General features: G+C 37.0%; 1 protein-coding gene across 4 annotated transcripts in view; it reads left to right on the top strand.

Moving 5' to 3' along the window:
• LOC149078233 (uncharacterized) overlaps positions 1–18282 on the top strand; it is a 575966-nt gene that overhangs the window by 84428 nt on the left and 473256 nt on the right. Inside the window, exon 1 of one of the 4 annotated variants that reach the window (XM_089241836.1) lies at positions 14591–14929. The exons of the other annotated variants lie outside the window; for them this stretch is intronic. The gene's annotated coding sequence lies outside the window, so the exon portion shown is untranslated. Of the gene's footprint in view, positions 1–14590; positions 14930–18282 lie in introns of those variants that run through there. 4 annotated transcript variants of the gene reach the window in all.

Below are 18282 nucleotides of genomic sequence, written 5' to 3' on the forward strand. Positions count from 1 at the left end.
CGGGAATGTCCCGTAAAATACGAGTTCCATTGTCACTCTATTTATACAAGTTTCTAGCCCGCGAGTGGCAGAAGTACCACATATCTGGCCCGCGGACTGGAAATGTGATGTGCAACCCTGTTTTATACGCATATCAATAATATTAATCATGATAAAAAGAAACAAAGTTGTGCAGATGTAATTTAAATGGAAAGAAATGAAGCTATCAATAAAAATAATTGCCACAGTCTCTCTTGCATTATAAAAGTCGTGAAAGTTCTGAGCGGTTTTTTTTTGTTGCCCGCGTCTCTCTTTAGCTCAGTAACATAAACATTGTTGGTAACGCGGGAAAGTTGGAAGTGCACTAAGATGTCCCGTTTTTGTTTGGATTTTATATTAATGAATGTGTATTTTGTATATATTTATGTAGGAACTTCAACAGAGCTGTTCAGAAGTTGCATTTCAGGCATTTCATGTTTTTTAACCCCTTAACAGTGACGTCCGAGGCCAGTTAGGCAACAGAAAAATTTTATAGTTGTGATTTGATTATTATATTACTCTATTTTAGAAATATATTATATATATACTATCCCCATGAAGGCCGAATTGAGTTCGGTTAATGCTTAACAAAGACAAAGAAAAGAGATTTCCATTTTTGGTGCATTTTTCAGAAATAAATTTGTCAACTGTCAACAGGGTTAATGAAGATTGATAGGATTGCTCGATTCATGGTCTTTAAACTTCAAAGCTTTGTGGATATTACAGTTTACTAGAATTATATAAGTTGGGCAGTTCGGCGACGTTTCAGTCAATCTATATTCTCGTCATTTCGTCGGAATGGAATCTTTATTGTGAGTTCCTGAGATCTTGTTGTCGGATTGATGTAAGTAGATGGATTAACTGCTACGAATGTGAGTTCTCTATGCATTTTGCAGAGCAATATTAGATTAAGTAAGATTCGGCTTGGAATGAGTGTTGATTGAAATATTCTGGTCCAGTGGTTCTCAACCTGCGGTCACAGGGACCCTCTTCGGTATTTGGATACTCTAAGAGGCCACGGTGAAAATCAGATGTAAGGGGAGTCACGACAAGTCGTGGGGGGGGGGGGTAAGGAGAGATATACGTGAAGAGAGACAGATTTCAAGTGAAATGAAATATGGTGTAAGAAGATGTGACTGAATCTAGCAGAGCTGTCAATAGAGCCAAGGCTATCTTAACCCACGGGTCCATGTGGGCATGACTCCGCGGGAGTGGGGGGGGGGTGTAACGATGAGATTTTTCAAATGTTAGTATGTAAATATAAGCTGTTATTTCCAGCTATGTATGGGATCCCGGAGCATCATTCTGCCCGGGAACCCATGATGTTGAGATTCATAAAACCCCCACCGAGAAACAGCTCACTGAACTCTCAGACTCAGGGTGATATGTCGGGAGGAATGATTGATTCAGGTTCGTCGAAGATATATTTTTTCCATATAATTTGGCTCTTGGGAGGGATGATCACCCACCTTCTGGATCCGTGCCTGGCCCAGGGTTCCAAAGATTGATCGTATTCTTAAATTTTTTGTTCATTAGAAATTTAGTTTTTATTAAATGTCAGTTGATAAGTAGAAAGGGTCTCTCTCCTTTGGATGATGGTCGGAGCCCTGTGCCTTTTACAGGGGGACCATGAGATGAAAGTATTGTCCAGAGGGGACCATGATCTGTGGCTGTTAAAGCAATTTTACATATCCTACATGAGGTAGAACATCCATATTCTGTAATAGTTTTATTACAGCTGCCTGTACAAGTGATGTTGCTGCATTTACGGTACGTACGAAAAATCACATGATAATCACTTTAGAGCACAAAATTTCACTGCAGTGACAGGAAAAGTTCAAACGTGTATTTATGGGGAATTCCGATGTCACGGTTTCACTGACCGATGAATGATGGACGTTACCCACAGAGTACTGGCGGCATGGGTTACTTCACCCCAAATTAAGAGAACCAATGTCTTTGGAAAAATTTACCCTTTATTTGGCCGTGTTGTGTTGGTTCTCTCAAGCAACATGAGTTTCTGAGTTCCTTATATATTTTCGAATAAAGGTATTTTTTTATATTTTGAGCTCGTTTCGGCATTGATGCTACAAAGCAACTCCTAAATATTCCATTTTTAATTGTGAGCTGCGCATAAGATTTCAATAATTACCAGCGGAATGGCTCAAAGGTACACACATGTGTTCCCTATTTTTTGACAAGCCAATCAAGAACGATTTTGAACCATTTTGGAGGGAGATACAATGTGTGGAAGAGACATATTGCGGTACATTATGCTCAATATAATTCGTCAAATGTTCCTTTTTCTGGGGGGGAGGGGGTTATTTCAATGCTTGCCAATTAAAAGGTTAAAGAAGCCCCTCAGATTAGTGCTAAATGAAGCCTGCAGCAGTTGAAATCACCATTAGATGAAATTCTACGTTGACTGCATCTGCTGATGCCAGTCTGCTGGAAGCTATGATGATCGGGAACGACACCACTCTAGACGACTCTGCCGATGTTGTGGGGTTAAAGGCAGACGCTTTAATATGATTTTGTAACTTTTTTCATGTTTGAGAAGCATCGGAGACGCCTTAAGTTAGAAGGGAAAATTTTTCAGAACTATCAGCGTTACATCACTGCAAAAAAGTTCGGTTAAGGTCGTTTTGAGATTGACCCCGCCTCAGCCAAGCGCCGCAAGATGGTAGAAGAGAAGGTACCGCGAGAGGCTGTAGCCCATTGGATAGCGGACAATGATGCCGTTGGGGAAGTTCGGGCCTGTCGCACAATCATCTGATCTTGCCTCACATTCATGCACCTTGGCATTACAGAGCCTTCATTCCGCTGATGAGTTCCTTGCAGCAACCATTGCTGGCAGCACCTTTGCACAGCCGTGTCCATACGGTGCAGGTATTATATACAGGCATATTGCTCGGTGTGACCAGCCAGCTTCACGCATCCCGACTATGCGACCACGTGCGAAGTCGTAAAGTCGGCTGTAAAGTCTTCGAGAACGTCGCAACGGCAGTATTGCTTGTGTGTCCAGGGTACTGTAACGCTGACAACGAGAAAAAGATGAGCCATCTGCGATTGTTACCTGTTTTATACAATGCTAGTTTCGTAGTAGAGAAACGCACGCTTTGACCGAAGTTAACATTCATTGGCCTTGAAAATTTAATCATTTAGAAACTTGGTATAATGGAGTTTGCATGTGAGATATCGAGATGATCGGATTATTTTTTAGGGGTTCTTCGTTTTTTTTGTTTTTTTTTCAAAATGTGTATATATATATATTGCGTCACTCACATAAACTTTCGATGGTGTGGGGCAAGGTCCCCATGCCCCCGCGTATATCCACCCATGTTCCGCCCCCACAGGTTAGAACCCTATCGGAATTCCTCGTGACAGAGCCCTTAATATGGATTGATGGTGCAATTTAAAGGCTGATCTCATTAATGTTTTCAAAAACTCTTGGTTGTTAGCACCATCGGTAGATTTTTTGGAAGTGTAAAAGGGGCACAATGCTTGCCTATTTAATGTATAAACGATTTTTGAATTTCTGTTTTTAAAAAATTTTAGATGCTTTCTGGCATCGAATTCCGTTTTTCCTTTGTATCGTCCAGCATTTCGTACACTTCACATTTTTTCATGAACGTGCATGTATTTTGCGAAAAACGAAATGTTCAACGGATACTTCGCGTACCACGTGCATATGAAATCCGTGCACGTGCAAATGTTAGCTGTTTTTTTATGGAAAAGCGCATATTCTGTTCCATTCGTCTCTTTCTTCCCACATCCATCATCCATTTGATACATATTTGCGTATTCAAACTTTTTTTTACTTTTTTTTTTTCCGAAATGCTCAATCGATCGATGAAACGATTCCCGACCCTCACTATTGTTCTTCTATTGGTCCACACACTCTTTTTTCGTTTCGTTTGTGTCTAGAGGTGAGAACCACTCAAAGGTTCCGGGAAAAAGGAGCCCGGTTATTTGAGAGCGCACGCAGTCATACGCATAACAAAACCCGTATTTGCATGTGGAATCGCGTATCGTTTCGAGACAAAATATGGAGATGCTTTTTCCTCCACCCTAAATGTCTGTGGCTCCTTTTCCATGGCGTTTGTCTCACTGTGTGCCGGAGCTCCATCACTTATTGCCAGTTTATTATTACCCAGTGACTACAAGACCGGAAAAAAAAGGGGAAGGCCAGTGACGCGCTTGCAATACGTGATATATAGAAGATGGACTACTTTTCCCTTCTTCCTCTTTTGTTTTCAAAACTCATATACTCAACAAGCATGAGTTGGGATATCGCTGCTCATTTTACATATGTTAAATCTTCTGGCGTATTTTGTCTCTCTTCTTCTCTCTCTGGGTCTATTTCCCTTCATTATTCTGCAAAACCCGAACACCGTTATTTCTGCCGTTCTCAAGTGCAACTGCAGGATGCCCAGTTTCTCGTATGGATTGTACATCGCTTGAAACTTTTTCAGCTATATTCATACCCCTCATACCTGATTTATGCATTGCACATGCATGAATTCAAAAATAGGGATTCAAAATATCGATTACGTTAATAAAGAGGAACAAAAAAGTATTTTAAGGAACACCATTTCACACACAAAAAGTGCCTACACGCCAGATGAATACCTACAAAAATCGGTGAAAAAGACTTATTCGATAGTTTTTTCCTGCTTTACAACTTAAGACGGTTAAAATTACGGTTCGGTAGTGTTATGCGGGAAATATTCGGTCATCGCAAAAGTTTCGTGTGAGAGGTTCTCTATTGTTCGTAATATATTCTTTATTTCCTTTCAATTTGTATCTGCAATTTCGAGTATTTTCGAAATTTTTTCGGCTTAATTTGGCTGTTTTCGAGGCAAAGAGTTCATCAATATTGGAGTTCTTAATCTTTGTGTTCCACGGATCATTTGTGCCAAAAATCTGAAAAGTCCCCCCCCCCCCCACAACCCGAACAATAAAATGGAGGCACCGGAAACCTTTATAAAGTAATATACTATTAATATGTTAATGTTTTTCTCATCAAAGCTCACGGTCCCTTTAAAATCATTCCTAAGCGCATGGTTGAGATTCATTGATTTATATGGCTTTTAAAAGCATAACATTGATGGGTGATGTTCCATAAAAAAAGAAATGATGATTGTGATGCCTTGGGTCAATTTAATGGATGCGAAAAAAAAAATATATATATATTTGTGTTTGTTTCTGTTTCTGAAAACTCTCTGTTTCTTTTTCTAACTCCTCGTGTGCTACGGAGGGGACGATGAATGAAACAAACAATGTAAAAAAACAAATATACAAGTAATAATTAAAAATAAGAAAAGCAGTTAGAGAAAAAGGAAAAAGGAAAACAGCACTTGTGAGAGAAAATGAGGATGTACACATATATACGAATATATATACTGTACATACCATAAGTAAAAATAAAGGGACCAAATTATTTTTAGCAATATATTTTGTACATATACTTTCAGAATGTGAAGGACTACCTTTAATCTCACTAAATCGGGTAAAACAGGTGGCCAAGAAATAGAAAGTTTTTCAAGTTCTCTTCTAAGAGGAACTCTCTCCTTCATTAAATTTTTGCATGAAAGAAGGAAGTGTATGGGATCTTCCTCGATTCCGCATGGGCACAGCCAATACCTTCTTGCTGTATAAGGTGTTGACGTAGCTAAACTTGTCATCAGTGATGACAAGTTTCATTCCTATCTCACGTAATTTCTTTCGGGTGACCAAAGAAAAGAGAACTTTAAAATTGGGTTCTTTTGTTGAGGTTCGTTCGATCTATGCCGTTTTCTCCGACTTATTCCAGAAAATGCCCATATAGAATTTTACGAGTATTCAGAATGTCTGCTGAGTTTTTAGTGGTTAACATTGGGACAGCGACTATTTATAGATGTTTGAGAAAAACCTTTATTATCTTGATTTAAAATAATAATAACAGTCAAGTGCTTAAAATTTAAGTTTCCATCAGCTATATTTTGAACACCTTGCATATCAATCACGATAATATCAGGATTGATCATCTAAGTCAATGATTCTCAAAGTGTGCGTCGTGGCTGTTATGCCGTTGATTTTTCTCAGTGGTGTCTTGGTGAGTTGGTATGCCCACACAATTCTTCCAAGTGGTTCTTTTCTAACCTAATCTTGGGGAGCTGCGGTTAAACGACGACAAGGAGTGGCGGGAACCGTAAAGGTTTAAGAACCACTGATGTAAATGGATTGCCAACCTCGTTTTGATACGAAATTATCACTTTAATATGATAAAAAAAGCACATCAGCAGCTGAAAAGTGAGCCTACAAGAAACGATCAGAACTTTAGGAATTACATGATGCACGCAAATTTTGGTCCGAGCAATCTAGTGAACATATGACATAGATCCAACTCGTCATTTTACTTCACTGGTAAGTATAAGAGTAATCGCCAGTGATCGATTGGTTGTTGTTGTCAATAGTAATCTATGCATAGGGTATATAGCAAACGGGACGTATGGAATTTTATAGACAAACCGTTGATCCTAAAGGCATATTTCTAACTAGAAAAAAATTTCCAAATAACGTGTAGTACTTAGATATGCCATTTATGCTGCAAGGAGTTTTATAGTTCTAAAAATAAAAAAAATAACATTTTAAATAGTCACCGTGCGCCCCAAAACTCAATTAGAAAGTTTTTTCCCTGTCTGTCCTGAGGCCACCTAAGAAAATTTTCCGTTTTTAAGTGCAGTATTCACTGAGATATTCAAATTTGAAAACAGGAAAATTGAAGTTAATTTTTTTAATTTAACATTTATACAACCCCTTCAAACATGAATTACATATAGTTACCACACGTTATTTGGAAAGTTTTTCTAACTGAAATCATGCTTTTAGGATCAACGGTTCGCCAGTAAAATGTCATACGCCTTGTTTTATGTGCAATCTGTATATAAAATGACATATCCTGACTATAACTGATTCACTATTTCATCATCACCGAGCCGAAATCCGTTGAAGTTATAAATAAGAAATTCGGTTAGTAGTATTATTCCAAGAATCACTGCGAAAGTTTTTTTTTTTTGAAATATTCGACATCTAAGGGGGGTTCAAAGGTTACATAGAAACGAAACCACTGAAGCTATAAGTATGAAATTTTGTCAGTATTATATTCTAAAATGTAAATACCCACTGAGACGGGGATTATGAAAATCAACCCTTAAGGGATTCATTAGGAAATTTTCAAATCCACGCGAGTGAAAAGCGCGCGCGGATAACACACAGCTTGTTTTTCCTATTTAGGAAATGCATTCGACAACGACGGCATTATTGGAATATACGATGTAAAAACTGCGCAATTGTCCGGTGCGTGACTGGGTACAGATGACATAAACATCGTGGCATTTGTCATTTCGTCTGAGGTCGGTGTTTCATTATTAAGTTATCGACTCGACTCGAACTGTATTCCTTTCTTCTTTTTTTTCCTGATCAATGCGCGATGTAACGTCGCAAGGAAAAAAAACATGAGTCCTGTCTGCATACGGTTGTCTCGTTGGGCTAGTGCTAATTATTTATTTCTCTCACGAGTTTGCGCTAGGAAAGACGGATTTTTTTCCGACGCCCTAAATCATCACGTTTTTTAAGAGGTTATGGGGGAGGGGAGTCCCAAACAATTGCTTCTCTTCCGCTTTTTCAGATGACGTAACAATAGATGCAACCAACAAACAGAGCGTCAGGGCGGAGGGGTCACACAATGCTTTTCCGGGCGGAGCTCCTCTTCTTTCTTCTACTCTGGTTTACTGAGATGGATTTATTTTACTACATGTAAAAAAAACTCCGGGTAGAAAGAGAGCCCTGAATCTAAAATAGCTAACGGCGGAGCCATTGAGATTTTTTCCTTTCTTTAATGCTGCATACATAACGGAATTATGAGTGAGCCTCTATCGTGTTTTCACAGAGAGATCGTTTACTTCTTCCCTCAAATGCGAGGTGCTCTGTTTGGAGATCGGGGACTAAATTCAGAGTATCCGGAAATGCTTTTCCTTTTTTTTACGAAGACCTAAGGCAAAAAAAGCCGTTTCTGTTTACAGTACATGGCTGCAAAGTACGCATTGTATACGCGCTATCAAAGGAACAAGGAGCCCGTTATGGGATGCTTTTTTTTTCTTTTGGTGGCAGATGTACTGAGTAAAGATGCAGGTGTGTGTCCACGAGGAAGACGTTGCGTATTTCAAGGTCGTTGACTCACGCTGCATACATCGTGTGCACTTTTTTTTCCATCTTCTATTTTTAGATCGTTGCATAAAAACGGCACACACACACTCGCACATTTCGTTTGCGACGAAATCAAACGACACGTTTTTTCGTGAAAAGAGAAAAAAATGCCTTTCTAAATTATCTGATCATTTCGGAAATTAAATCGTCATTTATGGCACCGAGGATAGATCAAATGAAACTCATTCGACTCAATAAAAGGAGTAAAAATATATCTGATATGTCATGGTACCGTTCAAGTATTACGCCAGAAATTTTTTAGCTATTTTTGACCCCTTCCTCCCCTTGTCAACAAAATTTCATCATCAGCTCTGCCCCTCTGAATCGTAACGCATATTTGTGAGGTGAGATCAGAGTCGTACACGGGAAGGGGGGGGGCATAGGGGGCTTGTGCCGCCAGTGACGCAATAAGTGATTTATAACAATATATGTGAGTTTGTACGACCCATCTCGGAATATCCTACAAATTAAGTTTAAGCTGTGACCTATAATTTGCTGGCTATAAGGGGTCATACAAGTATTTCGTCATATCATCGATGGGAGAGGGATTTCAGGTTTGCTTACTTTTGATGACGACGGGGTGGGGTTGAATGATGATTACGTCATCAACTACAATTTATAAAATTACAAAATATTTTAATGAAATATTACTCGGTGTTTAAATAAGGGAAAATACTTTCGCTAGTTTGTGGGCACCTCAACTAACATTCTCCCTATTAATAATCCCCCTATAGATTCACTTTAGCAGTGGCGGCTTATGGTCGGATATTTTCGTGGGGGGCGCAGATTTCCCAAAATAGATCGTTATCTATCGGTGACAATGGATGGATTTTATTATTTTAAATCATTTTTTTTATTGCGGGTGGTTTAGCCGTGTTTTTCGATTATCCGTGTTCACCTTCACAATTTACCCGGATAATGGAGGTTCTATTGTATACCAAACGCGACCCGACTCTTCGATAGGCTTTTTTAAAAGTTCGTCATATCCGGGCAAATGCCCAAAAAAAAAAAAAAAAATGTTACCAAGAATGCTTCGTAAGCCTCAGCAATGATTTTTGGAATGTTTACTTCTCACCATGGTTCTCTAATGATGCATTACAGATATGTTTATTCGTCTACTATGATTTGTTACTTTTTTTAATGCTGCTAGTATATGGAGTAAATCTGGGCAGCGTGGTGGGTATTATAACTGGTTATGCATAATTATCATCTTCCGTCAACTCAATGTTCCCGATCTTGAGCAGGAAAGACGTTTTCTGCTTACCACGAAAAAAATGAAACAATAAAAAAAATTAGAAGACACTTGATGAAAACTAGTCAACGGACTAGTTAGAACTAGTTGATCGGATTATTAACCTCTTGACAATGACGTCCGAGTCCAGTTCGGACAACAGAAAAATTTTACACTTGTGATTGATTATATTTTAAGAGAGGTTGGTGCATGATCTTGGCTTCCCATGCTTTTCTATGGGAAAAATATTCTTTTTAAGGAACATTTATATCCACACTTTAGGCACTCATTTTTTTCTCAAATACTATGGATATTTTTATAAAATTTAACGAGAGCATTTAGGGTTTCAATTTTTGGGTTTTTTTTCGAATTTTCTCTTCAACAATACGCAACTTTTTCAAAAATAACTAAATTTACTCCTACTTTGTGCCGTAAAATATCTTTGAATTATTTTAATTCGATAAAGTATGTAAGTATTGTGTTAACCTCAGTGTTGAGAGACACACAAAGTTTCAAGACATTTGAACAAGTGGTGTTGAAAAAATATCAGTGTTTTTAAGAAAAATCAGTTTATATGAGTTTATAAAAATATCAAAATATCAGTTTTTCAGAAAAGAACATTTTAATGGAAAGTTAACATTAGTGTATATAATGCTTGCTATATGACGGAAGACGTCACTCTCCCTTGTTAATACGACAGATGCAGGAAACTGTCGATGTTGCAGGTTGCCTCCTCACGGGGGCAGAGATGAATTTTCCTTTTTCCAGCAACATCGATATCTCCTCACTTAGCCAGTTATCTGCATTTGTCGTAATGCTTGCTAGCAGTTTATATTAAAACATGTTAAAAATATACTTCTAGGGCAGGTAGAACAAAAACTCGAACAGAGTTAGATGTAGAAAATTTCATAGTACAAGATTTGAAAATTGAAAAACTCAAAAATGTTTTTATAGAAAATTTGCATGCACCAACATAATAATGCTATTTTACAAAAAAAGAAGTGTTTTCTTTTCTATAAAGGCCCAAATTGAGTTCATCTTTTTTATTGATGTAATGCATAACAACAAAGAAGAAGGCTTTCCATTTTTTTTTTTTGAATTTTTCTGAAATAAATACACAGTGAAGAGGTTGAGAATATAGGAAAGTACGTTTTTTTTTTTTTAATTTTTCGAATATCGCAGGTGTTTTTCCAGACGTATTTCGGACAAAACTTGAGAAAGACGCGAAATGGGACCGGTTCAACAAAGCCTCAAGTCACCCTTCGTGTCTCGCACTTTCTGAAAAAACTTTAAAACTTTCTTCAATCCGTGGGCAATAAAATAAAAATTTGCTTCAATATATTTATCTTATCTAGTCTCATTTCCGAACCCAATGTGAAGGGAAGAAATATACTAAGAAAAAGAAGAAAAGTCGGTGTCGCGTGTCTTTGATTTGTCGCTTTTGAAATTTTAAAACCGCAATTGAGTTTTTGTCACCGATATATATTCTTCAAGGACTTTATTGATGGGAAGCATGCGTGATGTCGGAGGATGGATATTGCGTAGGATGTTTTGGGAGACCTAAAAGGATATCTTTGCGTTTCACTCGGCATGAAAACTAGAATTGCTTTCCAAAGGTAAAATAAAGAAATCGGTGTCATAGAAGTTTCTTTTCTAGAACTTCAGTTGTCTTGAAGTCCTTTTTTTTCTCTCAATCTATATCTGTATGCCGGAAGAAAAGGGGACTATGTCCATTTTTTCAAATATTGGAATGACGCTATTAATTTGTTGTACATACTTTTTTACACTACGCAAAGGATATCAAGTTCTATTTCAATAAATAACAGAAATATTCATTTTATAAAACGAGCAACGTATATACAAAGACCCAAAGAACAAACATATTTTAACTACTCTTCTGTAAAATTTCAGGTTGCACAATTTCTGGCCTATGATCTAAATTCGGCCCACCAAGGTACTTCATCCGGCTTACAAAACGTGCACTGGTAGGAAAGAATTAATGCACACGACACGATAAATACCTGGGCTGATCATATTGCCTACATAAAAATTCCGGAAATCAGGATCCATACAGGATATTGCCAAAAAAACTGTTAAATGCAAGTAAAGTTGCCAATTACAGTCAAGTAAAATTGTCAATGACAGCCAAATAAATCGTGAATGGCAAGTAAATCCAAACTATCACTAAAATGTCTAAAAAAAGCAATCGCTAAGTATAAAGAGCTACTGCGGAAGGGGTAAAAATGTAATTGAAAAAAAAACCCGAAAAAAAAACCGTATATTTGACAAATATATTTATACGACCGTTATTAATCATGATTATCATAATTATAAATTTATTATAATGCAAATTTATAAGTCATGAAAATAATGTCATAAAATTTAATAACTTAAAATTCTGGATTTCAGAAATTCAAGTGAGAGCCTCGTTGAAAACCAGTAGAAAAACGGGAGGGACATTAATAAAAAAAAATTGGTAGGGCCAAAATTACGAGAATGTCCTGTAAAATACGAGTTTCGTTGTCATTGCAATTATACAAGTTTCTGTGCCGCAAGCGGAGAAAATACCGCATATCTGACCGGAGTCTGAAACGGTGGTGTACCTCTGCTTTACATATTCATTATGAGAACCACAATAGCATGTATGTATGTACATACGTACAGTAAACTCTCACTAAAATGTCCAAACCACCCCGAATTCGCACTTTCCAGTGAATATTGTGTCACGAGTGCATTTAGGGGTTCAACAAGAAATCAGAAAAAGAGATGTAATTGGAAATGGTTTGTGACTTACACCAAATATTTCACTTCAGCAAATGCATTTTTGTTTCATTTGAAAATTCTAATTTTCTTCACAGAATTGCATCTTATACGGAATTTCCATCCACATGAAGAAAAAAATTGAAATTTGAAACGAAAAAATTGAGGTATTCTCTTTAAGCATTTATAGAGAATACTTTTAGGGCGCATGCGCGAGAATAATCAATTACAGTCGATCCCGCTTATTATAACGTGCTCCCGCTTGGTGCGACTTATTTTCGTGGTCTCAACTCTAATTCTCATTAGGATTGTCTGTTTAAAGCGTTTTCTCGCTTGCAACGTTTTTATGATGTTTTTTATTTTTTATTTTTGAAAACGTTACAAGCGGGATTCACTGTATATCTTTCTGAAATTTGTTGCCAACCATATAAGACAACTTATGCAAAAAAAAGTGTGTTGAATATCTTAGAAATTCAGAGAGAATATCGACGATGTAGTGAACAGTAAAATTGAGAATTTCTGGAAGTAGCTAGTCTCATGAGAGATTTTTCATTTTTTTTAATTTCTGCCATTAGATTATTTCTTTCTGCTCATTTTGACATCAAACACGCGTTTTATGCTTGAGCACTTCGGTCTTTTTCTTATACAGGGTGTTGCCTTGAAGTGGCGACGAACCAAGAGGAGTCATCAAGAGGCATCAATTGGAACAAAAATTACCATAGAACACGGTATCACAAACAACGTTTAGTTGGTGAAAATCGCGTGACGTGCAGTGGGCACAATAATAAAAACAAAATGAGTACAAAAAAGTAAAATAAATAAGTGCAAAATCCATTTACTTGACAGCATGATTTCAATACAGCCTGTGCAGCACAGTTCAATATCACAAAGTAGACAAAGAGAAATGATTACAGTAGTTGTTCGAAGTTGCGGCCACGACGGTTATTGCACTGCAGACAGCGACAGCCGATCATGCTGTGTTTTTTCCCTACTTATTATTGTCCTAACTGTCCCACTCCACGTCACACATAAGTATTTTTTGCGATTTTCACCGAGTAAACGTGGTTTGCGATACCGTACTGTATGATGCTCTTGATGCCTAATATCACCTCTCTGAATTTGTCGCCACTTCAAGGCGACACACTGTATGATATCAGACACGTGTTTTTGCTTATTTCAGTAATCCATCTGGATTTTCACAACATTTGACTAGAAGTTTATATAATTTGTCCTATATATAGTCGACACACACACTCACACAAACAGAATGTATCAGGCTGTGCTCGGGATGTGAAATTCAAAACAAAGAAATAACAGCGAAACTTCGTTACAACGATACTCGATATAACGATAAATCCAGAACGATATTTTTTCATATCTTGTTTGGAATTGCTATATTCGTTTAAATATCGTTGTATCACCTATAGTCTCTATACAACGATATCCTTTACTACGATTAACTTCTGTATAACGATATTTTTTGAGGAGATTTTAAAATCACTCTACGACGATATTTTTTTTTTTTTTATTTCGCGAGAAAAATACCCTTGACTATATTTTTAAACTCGTCACATATTTTTGTTCATTCGATCACATCTAATAATGTTGGTATTTGGTACCTCCTGATCACTGAAAGTGTTGATGGAGTTTTCAGTATCACCACTTTCGTGTGTGATGCATCAAAGTGTATTGCAATAAACTTTCTAACAAGGGAAATACACACATCTCAAACTGAATTTTTAGTCAAATTTTTGTGCTGAATAAGCACTCAAAAGCGCATTTTTTAGGTGGCACTAACAACGCCAATTTACAACAGATGCCACCAACAACAGCATAAATTTGGTGGGACGTGATGACAATTTTGCCTCTCGAAATAATGATAATACCTCTTCGTCGATATTGTTTCTTGGCCAGGAGAATGTCCTTATATAGAGGTTATACTCTGCATTTTAAAAGTCATGATCTGTTCTTAATCTGAATGTTAGTTTCCGGGAGTACATCAAACTACTGTAGATCGTTTATATTAATTAATTCAGGCATATTAATTAATTCATATAAGTGGTATCGCTGCTCGAAACCTTGAAATATCAACGTCTCAATTGCGCGAATTCCGAAGAGCGAGAAAAGAGCGGCGTTTCAGGAATTCGCGTTTGAAAAGCCGCTCGGACGCGGTATTTTTTATTTCGTATACTGTTTGGGAAGACTGTGTCGCCATCTATGTGTAGCTTACGCAGGTAACTGATTTGCTGTTTCTACTATTCTTTTTTTTTTTCTTAAGTGATTTCTTTATTTTTTGCAAAAGAGCAAGTAAGGTAAAACACGTAACAGCCAGCGTTGCCCCGCGAGAGTCGAGCGACGAATGAGAAAATCCTAAAAGTGTTCGGGAGAAGCGCTATTCGCTGCCGCTCTGCCTACGGGTGGGGTTTCCACGCGGTGGCGGGCACCCAAGGAGGTGGAGATTCATTTTGTTTATGTCACGATGGCTTTCCCGTTCTACTCGGCCGACGGCTCATCTTTTCTGTCGAGCCGTTTAAATTAATGTTTTTATTTATTTATTTAAAAAGTTTGGCCAACTTTTTCATTTATATATACATTTTAAATCGACTTCACGAGGCGACATGTCTTCCGAACCGGTATCTTCCACAGCGAGCGATCTCGGACTTTCGGCAAGTGAGTATCGAACCACGTGATAATATTTCTGTCATATAATACCGTTGCATGTATTCGAAATGTCTTGGAGAGAACAACGATTTTATTCTGAATGACATAAAATTACCGTATAATCCGGCAAAACACTATTGAATTCTGAGCATTCTATCTCTGAGTTTTTTCAAGGGGACTCATCTTATTATTTAAATGTAATATCCCTGCTATTAGAAGTGTTCCTCCGCGATCTTTTCGGGAATTGTTTGTTTCTTCGAGAATGCGTAATACCGTACTGACAGTCACAAGTTTTCACTTAACTCTCTGTGGTGTGATCCCGTATACATTTGAATACACATGGCCCATTTCACCCGTACACTCTTTTCTCTTTTTTTTAGTATTTTAGAAAGTACATAGCTGCATTTTAGTAAAACTTCAGCTCAAAATATGGCTATAAAAGTGCAATACTTTTTATCTAGAAAGAGTAGATTGATTCCCAGTCGGCGTCATTTTTAGAGAGTTGCTGAACTTTTACGAGTTCAAAGATGTATAAAATCGCATTGAATTGAGGGAATCTGAAGATTTTTTCCCTTGATTCAAGGTAACAACTATTTTACTTTGCTGAGTGAGATTTCATCTGTTTATAGATAACAGTAAAATGCAGGCAAACAGTATATTTCGCCCTTAATCAACCATTTTGAGTAATTAAAAAAATCACTCTGATTAATTAAATTGCAGTGTTGATGTATTGCTTCAATTAAAAATATGCCAACAGCACCAACTTACATCCGTGTGTGCAAAAGAATTTTTTTTAATACGTTTCTGTGGGGATGAACCATAGAGTGTTAATCGCCAGATCTTGACTAGGACTAATTTTTTTATCTTTATTAGCGCATTTCGAAATGTATCAGACACCGCAATAAATTATTTCCGGTACTATTTTACCATCGAAATAAATTTTCACAACATAAAAAATGAGAGGAAAGCTTTTTATACTAAAAAGTATGGCTGGTCCGATTGTTAATCGCAGTTGAAAATTTTAGTTGAGTTAATCGGCTCGATGAATCCGATTAGTGTATTTAAATTTAAATTAAAGATTAAAATTTTTATTGAAAGTTCATGAATTAACTTGATTTGTTCGAAAAAACCGATTATAGATGTCGTAGAAATTATTATTCTCATACATAACGTTTGGATAAGTGACCATATTTAACAATATCTGAATCTCTGACAAGCCGATTCAACGGAAACTGGTGGTTTTGAATTGAGTTTAACGGGAGTTTCAGAAGACCAAAATTTATTGTTTCTCCTATGAAAAGCAGTTTTTGGTATTGTTGGAGAAGCATCGGCTCCTCTCCTCACAAGTACCAGTGAATTACAGGGTTTTTTTTTATTTTCAGCGTATTTGAATTGCTTCCAGCGGGCAGCCTTAATTTCTTCATTATTCCTATACTTGTTTACATCTGCCGAATAGGTGTGTGAAATGAATAAAATTTATTTTTAATCGATTAATCGGGTGGTTAGGCCGATTACAAATTTTCTATTAACCCAGTTAGAAATTTTATCGATTCCCAGCCCTACTTTTTAGTTATGGTTTCAAAACTATCTAAGGCCAAGCCAGTTTCCAACAATTTTTAGAAACAAATGCCTTTCTGGAACCAATTTCTTCGGAGCCTCTCAGGTATGTACGTGGAGCACATGTTGGGAACCGCAGATCTGAGCAATAAGGGGTTTGATTGGGATTCTTATTATAATTGTGATACATCGAGAGTGAGAAATCGTTGTTAGAAAAGTTTTGGTTTCCATAAACATTGATTCCGTGCGTTTGTCTACGCTAATGAAGTTCGATATTTTTGGACTAGATTGTATACAGGGGTGGCTCGAGCTTACTTGTCGCCCGGGTGTACAGCTTCATGTGCCGCTTCTGAAGACGACTCTTGTGGTAGGCTGAAGGGCTTTAGTCGAAAGGGTCCTTGGATGAACCGGATGATTTTTTATTACAAAGCTGCGCACCATTGTTTATTACACAAAATATGTATGACCATACATCCCGCGCGCTTCTAAAGAAACTGTGTTGGTTTTTGGTCTAGGATTGTTTCATTGTTTTCATTATACCAGATAACTTAGTCTACATTAGAGCTCTTATTGATTATCCATTTACACTTGTCTTGTGGACAGCAAGTAAAATCAGGCGCGTCTTTTATTAATAAATTCATTTCAAATGCTTTTTCGGTTCTCCAGAGACCGGACAAGTGAGAAGCCGAATTTTTTCTTTCCATTGTACTCGAGCGTTCCGGAGAAATTACTGGGTGGGGGGGGGGATATTGCCAAAATGCATACTTGCCTTTTATGGCAGAGAACATTCTTATTTCTGGTAATACGGTTCCAGGCCTTCTCTGTTTCCTCAACATCTTCGTCGTCAAGAAATGACTCAAAACTGTGGTGTCACGTGAATTTTTACTATTGGAAAATTTCGAAAATTTTTGTGTCTAACTAAAGTCTAAGCTGCCGCCTCTTATAACCTGCCACTCAGGTACACCGCACCCATTGTTCTCTCTCTTAAGCCTCTCCGATTTGATATATATACCAACTGGCCAAAACCACAGCTCAGAAGAGCCTATGAAGAGGATACACTTAAGACTATGTTTAGCGGTTGAGGCTTGTGAATAAATGACAGAATGATCGAATAAAATTTGCCTTTGGTGGTTCCAGCAATAGAGATTCTGTAATACTATATTTTCTAGCGTATTCTCCTACAAATCTCCTTAATATCTAAAAAATATGTTTCGAATTAAATTGAAACAACAATTCTGTGCTCAGATGACATTACTTTTTCAAAATTTGACGATGTCAAATTTGTAAACAATAGTTTGCCCAAATGCGATAATGTGGCTTTTTGACTTATTACAATTTGCCTCAGTTGTTTTCTCATAAACTGAAAAAGAAAGACGAAATTTAGCTACCTTCCAAAATTTTGACGAACGAGAATACTCCCAAATGCGAACAACTCAATTTTTTTGGGAAAAGTAAATAATGGCATTTTACCATCTGAGCACAGAATTAATAACAAGCTTATAAAATTAGTAAAAAAAAAAATATATATATATATATATATCAAAACACTTAAGTAGAGCATCGCCATTATCATAGGAAGCAGAACGGTTCAATAGGCGCACTGATTATAATTGTACACAGTAGTAGTTATTGAGATTTTTTTTTTTTCACATGGAAAAAAAATTAATGATTTGCTGAATATTATTATTGTGAAATGTATTAAAATATTAGAATCTGCCAAACTGACAATCAGTACAATTGTCAATTCATTTTTTATATCGACAAAATCTTCCATTAACTTCACTCGTGGAATCCTGAGAAATGAA

The sequence above is a fragment of the Pholcus phalangioides genome, unplaced genomic scaffold (assembly GCF_987345545.1).
Source record: "Pholcus phalangioides strain wild (caught in Gottingen) unplaced genomic scaffold, Ppha-v1.0 ptg000014l_1, whole genome shotgun sequence".
Classification (NCBI taxonomy): Eukaryota; Metazoa; Arthropoda; class Arachnida; order Araneae; family Pholcidae; genus Pholcus; species Pholcus phalangioides.